This window comes from Petaurus breviceps, unplaced genomic scaffold, assembly GCF_028583685.1.
Source record: "Petaurus breviceps papuanus isolate PSGF00001 unplaced genomic scaffold, PetGlider_PUasm1.0 89190, whole genome shotgun sequence".
NCBI classification, from domain to species: domain Eukaryota; kingdom Metazoa; phylum Chordata; class Mammalia; order Diprotodontia; family Petauridae; genus Petaurus; species Petaurus breviceps.
The window spans coordinates 43131-52733 of record NW_027187020.1 but is presented as its reverse complement, the minus strand read 5'-3'; the positions used below and the strand labels follow the sequence as shown (position 1 = coordinate 52733).

General features: G+C 41.9%; 1 long non-coding RNA gene across 1 annotated transcript in view; it reads left to right on the top strand.

Annotated features, from left to right (window-relative positions):
- The first annotated feature begins 10 nt into the window (after positions 1 to 10).
- LOC138176428 (uncharacterized) overlaps positions 11 to 9603 on the top strand; it is an 18749-nt gene continuing 9156 nt past the window's right edge. Inside the window, exon 1 of the long non-coding RNA XR_011172236.1 lies at positions 11 to 519. This is a non-coding gene — a long non-coding RNA (uncharacterized lncRNA). The remainder of the gene's footprint in view (positions 520 to 9603) is intronic.

The window sequence follows — 9603 nt, the reverse complement described above, 5'->3', positions numbered from 1 at the left end:
ATGTTTTCTGTTTCTTACATCACCAGGGTATCCCATGTATCCCTCCCCTTCCCCATCCTTGAGAGCCATGCCATGTAACAAATCATATTTCTTGTTTTAGGGAGGAAAAGAAAAGCCAGCCCAGCTGATTGATGCATTCAGGAAAAGGTGTGCAATGTGTGACACCTGTGGACCTCTCACCTGGATGTGGTAGGGTGACGGTGTCTTCTCATATTTCCTTTTCAGGCCCACTTGATCTTTACCAGTTTGTTACAGGTGCTTTGAAATTTTCACTGGGTCATTCTTTCCATTTCAGTTGTTGCAACTATCATGTATATATGCTGTTTTCGTGGCTCTGCTTAATTCACTTTGCATCAGTTCATGAAGATCTTTCCATACTTCTCTGTACTCCTACACATCATTTCTTACTGCACAGGAGCAGTATTCCATACCTTTCATGTTCCATGTCACGCTTGCCATTCCCCAGTTGATGAGCATCTACTGTGTTTCCAATTCATAGCTGTCACAAAAAGTGCTGTGGTAAGTATTTTGAAATATATGGGGACCCTTTCCTTCTTAATGACTTCAATGGGGTGTAATGGATTGTTTGTTTTAAAGACTTTGGACATTTTTCTTACCTTCTTTGCACAATTCCAATTTACTTTTGTTAACAGGATTTTTGCTGAGCCAGTCTCTAACCTGAGAATGCTCAAAACCCCACAAAACAGACCCAGAGATGGGAGTGTCAGTAATCTAGTAGTTTAATTAATTACTTTCTTTTTTTTAAAGCAATCAGGGCTAAGTAACTTGCTCAAGGTTACAAGGCCAGGTGTTTCTGGGTGGGTGCTAAGTGTCTGAGCCGGGATTCGATCCCCCCAGGTCATCCGGACACTGGAGCCTGTGCTCTTACTCACTGTGCTACCTGGCCACTCCTAATTAATTACTTTCAGAGTGAGGAGTGTTTTCTTAGCTGAAGGAAAAGTACAGATAATGTGCTTAAATCACAACTACTGAAGGAGGGCGGAAGGTAGGTTATAAACAATCATTTAGTGGTTACCCATGAGAAACCCAAAGTCCTATAATACAACAATTCTGGAGTCAAGTCTTTAAGGATTGTGACCACCTATAATAGCAGGTACCCTAGCACACCCAGGATGTCCTGCTAGCACAGGTTCTTTGATCTGCTGTGTAGAAGGAAAGATGACTTTTAAAGGGGTCAACAATCTTACTTTAATTACATTCACTAGTTCAGGGGAAAGGTCAGCACCCAGAATGTAGAGAAAATGCAGTGAATATAGCACAGAGATTCGACAGACAGGGCTCCTACTGTCTGAACAAAGTAATACAACCACCTATATGTACCACCGGGTCAGGAGAGCACAAACCTCTGAGTGACTAGTCACTGGGGCTCTTAACAAACAGCTACTCAGAGTCCTGTCCAGGGAATCAACAGGTCCTTCCTATAAGCAAACCCCCAAAGCAAAATGCCCACCTCACAGAATATGTGAAAAAGATGTGGCCCCTGATTGGCTCATAGCCAGGGGGCACAAACCCTATGTGGCTCAGCAGAGGTGTGAATTATCAGGGTTCAAAGAGATTTATCCTTCAGATGTTTACAATTTCTCCTGAGCCTGGGAAACTGAGCTTCAGAAAGAGAACAATAAAAATACCCCCTTGCTTGGGTGTACACCACCTCCCCTAAAGTACAGAACCACAGTTCTTTGATGGAAACAGGTTCTAGTCTTTGATTTGCTTCCCCTCAGGTATGCAGGTAGAAGGAGCTCAGTGATTGTGAGTCTTGTCCAGGTTTGATTATCAATTCAAGCTTCTTTGTGAGTCTGACTCACAAGCTAGGAAAGGCAAGCTAACCTATTAGTATATTCATTTAATATATCACATTGATTATTTAAAAAAAATTTTTAGTTCCTTCCTCACCTTCTGAAATGGATGGGTCATTTCACAGCTCCTCCAACAATGTATTATTATGTGTCTATTCCCGCAGCCTTGTTTAGGTTTCAAAACCATATTTCTGCCATAAAAGGAATTTGATATGATTCCTTTTTTATGTGTTGTTTCAAATAGTTTATACAGTTTTGGGGTGAAATATTCTTTTTCTTTTACTTTTTAATTAATGTGTTTGTTTCCTTTTAGTTTACAGGATTCAGTTCCACAATTCCTTGAGTTTCACATTTTGTCCCCCTCCTCCCCTCCCCGCCCATGGCGGCATATAGTCAAGTATAGGATCTGTAAATACTTTCACATTATACATTAGTCAGGTTATAAAGATGGATTGTATCAGATGGAATGAACAATGGTAAAGGGGACATAAAACCAAACAAGAGAAGGAAAAAGATGAGGTATTTTGCTTCCACCTGGATATAAACTCAGCTCTTTCTAGTTCTTTCTCTGGATGCACATATTTCTCTCCATCATGAGTCTTTTGGGATTGACTTATATCACTGCATTGCTGAGAAGAGTCCAGTCTATCAAAGTTGGTCCTCACACATATGTTGTGTCTGTAATTGTGTACAAATTTCTCCTGGTTCTGCTCTTCTCACTCAGCATCAGTTTGTATAAATAAGCCTCTCCAGGTAAATATGAAGACGGTCTGCTCCTCGTTTCTTATAGCACAATAGTATTCCATAACATGCATGTACCACAACTTGTTCAGCCATTCCCCAATTGAGGGGTACCCCCTTAATTTCCAATTCTTTGCCACCACAAAAAGAGCTGCTATAAACATTTTTGTACATATGGGTCTTCCTCCCACTTCTGTGATCTCTTTGGGATATAACCCTAGGAGGGGTATTGCTGGGTCAAAGGATATGAAAGTATTTATAGCCCTTTGGGCATAATTCCAGATTGCTCTCCAGAAAGGGCTGGATCAGTTCACAACTCCACCAGCAATGCATTAGTGTTCCAATTTGCCCACATCCTCTCCAGCATTTGTCATTTTCCTGTTTTGTCATCTTAGCCAATGTGACTGGTGAGATGTGGTCCCTCAGAGTTGTTTTGATTTGCATTTCTCTAATCAATAGTGATTTAGAGCGTTTCTTCATGTACTTATAGATAGCTTTAGTTTCTTTCTCTGAAAATTGCCTGTTCATATCCTTTGACCATTTATCAATTGGGGAATGGGGATGAAATATTCTTTAAATGTTTAGTAGAATTCCCTTTCAAATCCATCTGGTCCTGGGCATTTTTTTTAGGAAACCCATTTATGCCTTGTTCAATTTTGTTAATCAAGTTGCCCGGTGGTATTTCTGTTTGTACTACTATTTTCCTAAAAGCCACACCTGCTTTTATTTATCAATTTGATTTTTATAAATTTTTCTATATCACACTTATGACTTAGGGATTTTCATTTTGATGTTTCACTGGAGATTTTTCATTTGTTCCTTTTCTACTTTGTCTTTTTTGTTTTATTTTGTTTTTTGTCTTTTTGGAGGGGGAAGGCAGGGCAATTGGGATTAAGTGACTTGCCCAAGGTCACATAGATAGTAAGTGTTAAGTGTCTGAGTCCAGATTTGAACTCAAGTCCTCCTGACTCCAGGGCCAGTGCTGTATTCACTGTGCTGCCTAGCTGCCCCTCCTTTTGTACCTTTATACATCACATGCTCTGTTCCTTGATCTGTTCTTTCTCTGTTGTATAGATGTAAGCATTTAGAGATAGAAATTGTCCCCAAAGTACTGTTTTGACTGCATCCCACAAATTTTGGTATGTTGCCTCATTGTTGTAATTCTCTTTAATGAGATTATTGATTGATGCTTTCATTTGGTGTTATTTTTTACTCCCTCCTTTTGGATTGGATATTCTATTTTCTAATTAAATTTTTTTTTCTTTTTGGAGGGTCAATTGGGGTTAAGTGGCTTGCCCAAGGTCACACAGCCAGTGTTGTTTCAAGTTTCAGGTCCTCCTGACTCCAGGGCCTGTGCTCTATTCATTATGCCACCTACTTACCCCTCCCATTAATGTTTAATCTCTGTTTCGACATCTCTGTAATTTATATTGCATTGTGGTCTGTACAAGGTGCATTTAATATATCCTTCTGTAAGTTTTCATTTTAAGAAGTTGGATAGACTTGACATTTGGTACATCTTTGGTGACTATTGATATTATATTATTGTCCGTGGTACCTTTTAGCGAAATATAGTTTCCCTGCTTATCTGTCTGAATCAGGACAATTTCAACCTTAGGTTTGTCTAAGATTATGATTTCTACCCTTGTCTTGGGACTGTACTCGTTACTGCTCCACAGGGTCCCTGCTCTTTTTTGACCAGAAGTGACCTTATCCCTCAGTCCCGGTGTGCCATTGGGAATGCAAGTGATACTGTTCCTCAGGGTCCCTGCCCCTTCTTTTTTTTATTATTAAGCAATCAGGGTTAAGTAACTTGCTCAAGGTTACACGGCCAGGTGTTTCTGGGTAGTTGCTAAGTGTCTGAGCCCGGGATTCGATCTCCAGGTCTATCTCAACACTGGAGCCGGTGCTCTTACTCGCTGTGCTACCTGGCCGCCCCGACCCTGCCCCTTCTTGCCAGAAAGTGCTCCTCTCTGCCCTTGAACTCTGACCCAGAAGTCTGTATAGGCAATGGAGTGTCCAAACAGCTTCCAAATTTTCCCACGAGATAGCTGAAGCTTCTCTTGCTGTTTATGTTAAAGGTAGTTTACATTTTCTGTGGGATTATAGGTTCTGCTCCCAGACCCTTGCACACACTGTACATAAAGGTAATTGGGGAGTTCCTAACTCAGGGAGAACAATTGGAGTTTTTCTTCAGGGTGGGTGGTGAATTTTGAAGGGACTGACCACTTGTAGAACGTTCCTGCACTGAGAATGAGCTCTTTTCTTATCCTTCCCTGGCCTCAGGCAGCCTCCTGAACAGTGGCTTGGCAACAGTCTTCCGGGATATCTGAAGCCCTCCATCTAGGCGGTTCAGTGATTAGAATTAGGGCCTGGAGTTAGGAAGATCCGAGTTCAAATCCAGCTTCAGGCATTTACTAGTTATGTGATCCTGGGCAAGGGCAAGTCAGAGAATACGTAGTCAAGCAGCCTTTCATCTTTCTGCCTGTTCAGGAATATTTACAATTCATCTAAATGTGTCACCAAGATGTTAGGTGACTTGACTGTGGTCATGCTGCTAGCATGGGTCCAAAGCAGGACTTGAACTCTGAGCCCTTCTGACTCTGAAGCTGGCCCTCTATCCTTGGGCCTCAGAGAATCCCTCTCTTCCATCCAGACAGTTCAAGCATCACCTATTTCATGAAGCCTCTCTTGATTCTAGCTGCTTGTGGCCTGGCTCCCAGTCTGCCTTGTACTTTACCTTCATTTGTCTTCATTCTCCATATACTTGTATGTATTTTCTGTCTCATTAGGACGTAAGCTTCTCCTGGTTAAGGACTGTGTCTTTAATAGTGTTTGCATCTGCAGAACCTAGCACTGTTCCTGTTCTGCAGGAGGTACTTAAGAAATGCTTGTTGATTGCTTGATCAGGCCACCTGTCTCTCTATGTGCCCAGCACATGGGAGGAGCTTAATCTATAGCTATAGAATGAAGAAATTAGTGAGTCGTAGAATAATTGTTAATGATTTTATTTATATCTCTTGTTTTTTTTTTTCAAATGCTTTATTAACTTCTGGTTTACATCATTCATTTCCGCCAGATTTTGAGTTACAAATTTTTTCCCCATGTTTCCCTTACCCACCACCCCAAAATAGCGATCTTACAGGATATCCCCTCCTCCAGTCTGCTCTCTCTCATATCTTCTCCCATACCCCCTTTGACTTTTCCAGTAAGGCATGGTGGATCTCTATGCCCTAATGCCTGTATATCTTATTTCCCAATTACATGTAAATTAGTATTAATAATTGTATTTACATATTTTTTAAACATTTGATTTTAAACCTTTGAATTCCAGATTCATTCCCTTCCTCCCTTGTCACCCACCCTTACTGGGAAGATAAGCAATTCGGTATAGGTTGTACATGTGTATCTACGCAAAACATTTCCATAGTGAATACATTGTGAAAGACTGACTACATTTCCCTCCCTCCTATCCCACCTCCCACTCGTTCTATTCTCTACTTCGATCCTGTCCCTTTTCAAAAGTGGATGCTTCCAATTTCCCTCCCCTCCCCAGCCTGCCCTCCCTTCCATCATCCCCCCTCTCATCCCCTTCCCCCCCTACTCTCTTGTAGGGTGAGATACCCTATTTAGTGTATATGTCATTCCCTCCCTGAGCCAAATTCAATGGCAATAAGGTTTTGCCTTTTTGGCTTCCTGTTCTTCCCCTCCATTGTAACCATCTTCCCTTGCCTCTTCTATATGAGATAGTTTACCCCATTCTGTCTCTCCCCATCTCCTCTCATTATATTCCTCTCTCACCTCTTAATTTCACCTTTTAAGTATCATCCCTGCCTATTAAATTAGTCCTGTGCCCTCTATCTATGTATACCTGTAAATGTATATACACACATTCACATATGTATTCATATGCCCATATACCCTCCTATATAAACATATATATATATACATATATATATATATATATATATATATTCCTATTCCCTTCAAGTATTTTCATACTCAGAAAAGTTTCATCAGTTACAATTATCGTTTTTCCATGGAAGCATGTAAATAGTTCAACTTTGATAAGTAGCTTATGATTTCTTTTCCCTGTTTACCTTCTCAAGCTTCTCTTGCTTCTTGTATCTGAATGTCAAATTTTCTATTCAATTCTGTTTTTTTTCATCAAGAATGCCTGAAAGTCCTCTATTCCACTGAATGACCATATTTCCCCCTGAAACATGATACTCAGTTTTTCTGGGTAGGTGATTCTTGGTTTTAATCCCAGCTCCTTTGCCCTCTGGAATAACATATTCCAAGACCTTGGATCCCTCAGTGTAGAAGCTGCCAGATCCTGGGTTATCCTGATTGTGTTTCCACAATATTCAAATTGTTTCTTCCTGGCTGCTTGTAATATTCTCTCCTAGATCTGGGAATTTAGGAACCTGACTATAATATTCCTAGGAGTTTTCTTTTTGGGATCTTTTTCAGGAGGTGATCGGTGGATTCTTTCAACCTCTGTTTTGCCCTCCAGTTCTAAAACATCAGGGCAGTTTTCCTTGAGAATTTCTTCGAGGATGATTTCTAGGTTCTTTCTTTGATCATGGCTTTCAGGTAGTCCAATAATTTTTAAATTATCTCTCCTGGATCTATTTTCCAGGTCAGTGGTTTTTCCCATGAGATATTTCACATTGCCTTCTATTCTTTCATTTGTTTGGGTCTGTTTGACAGCATCTTCATTTCTCATAAAGTCACTAGCTTCCATTTGCTCCAATCTAATTCTGAAGGAATGATTCTCTTCAATGAGCTTTTGAGATTCTTTTTCCATCTGGCAAATTCGGCTTTTTAAGGCATTCTTCTCATTGCCTTTTTGAGTCTCTTTTGCCATTTGAGTTAGTCTATTTTTTAAGGTGTTATTTTCCTCAGTCAGACTGTTGACTCTCATTTCATAATTTTCTTTCATCGTTCTCATTTTTCTTCCACTTCTCTTATTTGCTTCTTAAGGTCCTCTATGGCTTGTAACCAGCTCGTATTTTTCTTGGAAGCTTTTGGTGCAGGAGTTCTGACTTCACTGTCTTCCTCCTTTAATCCTTTTTGTCCCTGAAATCGGAGTCTAATGTTGGATTGCTTTGCTTAGTTTGCTTCCTTTGCCTGCTCATTTTGCCACTCAATTACTTGACTTTTGGGCTTCTTGCCACAGTAGGACTCTGCTACCAGACAGGGGACTTTCGTACCAAATGCTGGGGTTTTCTCAGCTGCCAAAGGTATTAGTTTTGTGCCCTCTTTGAAGCCTCCACATGCTCTGGCAGGCTGGTCACACGCCCCAGGACCTCCACACTAGACCGCAATCCAGATGCAAGCAGGTTAAAGCAAGAGTGATTACTCCTCAGACTGGTTGCTTGGTCTCCCTATACTATGCAGGCCAGGAGCTGAAGCTGCCACGTGGGGCTGGCTGCATGGCCATGGTTCCTCAGTGGCTTCTCACCCCGGGGGAAGAGGCCAATGTACTCCCAACTAGTGGATCCCAAAATACACACTGCACTGACCTCTCACTTTGTCCTTCGCATCTACGTGTTGTTAATCTGGAAAGGGCCACAGCTGCTGGTGATCTGGAGACCCTCCAGCCCGTCTTTGGTCAGGCTTGCCCTGGGGCTAAAACCTCAGAGTGGGGCTGGGCTCGGCTCCCAGAGCGCTGGCTGATTCCTGCCGGGCTGTCCTCAGCAGGAGGTTAGCTTCTTTGTGTCATTTTGTGGGTTCTGTAGCTCCAAAGTTTGTTCAGAGTCCCCTTTTACATGAATTGGGGGAGGTGGAAGCCAGAGTCCCAAGGAAGTCCTTTTTCTACTCTGCCATCTTGACTCCGCCCCCAGTTATATCTCTTATGTATGATTTGCAACTGTTATCGCTTTATTATTTTATCTATCATATCTCATTCATGTTGAGTTATCCAATTTCTGCCAAACTGCTTTCTACTTAGGCCATCTGTTATTTATTTTTTGTCAACTACAAACAGTTCTTGTTTTCTATAAGTGGAACCTTTGGCAAACCTCTAAATAGAATGATTTAGAAGTAATGTGAATTGGTCCACAACCCTGGATACAAGGGAGGGAGGGGGACGCATCCCTGTGAAAGGATGAGTCTGGGAGACAGTTCAAGGACACATGGGGGCTGGGAACAGTGAAGCAAGAGCAGGAGGAGGATCAGGCTGGTGTTGCAGCCAGCCATATGATGTCTTGGCCAAAACTGAGAGGAAGAACATGCAGGGGACAGACAGGTGGAGGCCAGACATGGCCACACACAGAAGAGGACAGGTGACAGATGGACCAAGAAGGCCACATGGTACCCTAGCGTGGATGGACAGAAGACTGACACTTGGATGCCAGACACAAGCATAAATGGGAAAGCAGCCAAAAGTCTCCTCTCTCAGCGCTGGAGGCCTCAAACCAAGCCCTGATCTTGAGGCTGCAGAGATGAAGGAATCTCTCTGTATCTCCAAGACCCCTTTCTTTCCCCTTTCTCCCTCTCCACAAATACCCTTTAGATCCTTGACCTCATTTCAAAACTTTTTCATTGATGTTTTATGTATCTTACATCATGGTATCCCATGTATCCTTCCCTGTCCCTCTTCTCTTCCCTGAGGGCCATGCCATGTGACAAATGGTATTTTTTTGTTTTAGGAAGGAAAAGCACTCAATATAACTATAGTACACAGAGGAAAAGATAATGGTGGCAGAAGACACACTCTCTGACAACATTCCAGTTACTACAAGCTTACTCTCTGTGGAAACACATCTACCCTCAGAACACTCAGAGGAAAAGATAATTGTGGCAGGAGATATGCTCTCTGACAGCATTCCAGTTACTATAGGCTTACTCTCTGGGGAAGCACATCTAGCCTCCGAACATTCAGTAGACAAGACACTTGGGGTTGAAGACACTCTCTGAGAACATTCTACTTACTACATGCTTACTCTCTGAACACTCAGAGGAAAAGATAATTGTGGCAGGAGATATTCGCTCTGGGAACATTCCAGTTACTACAGCTTACTCTCTGGGGAAGCACATC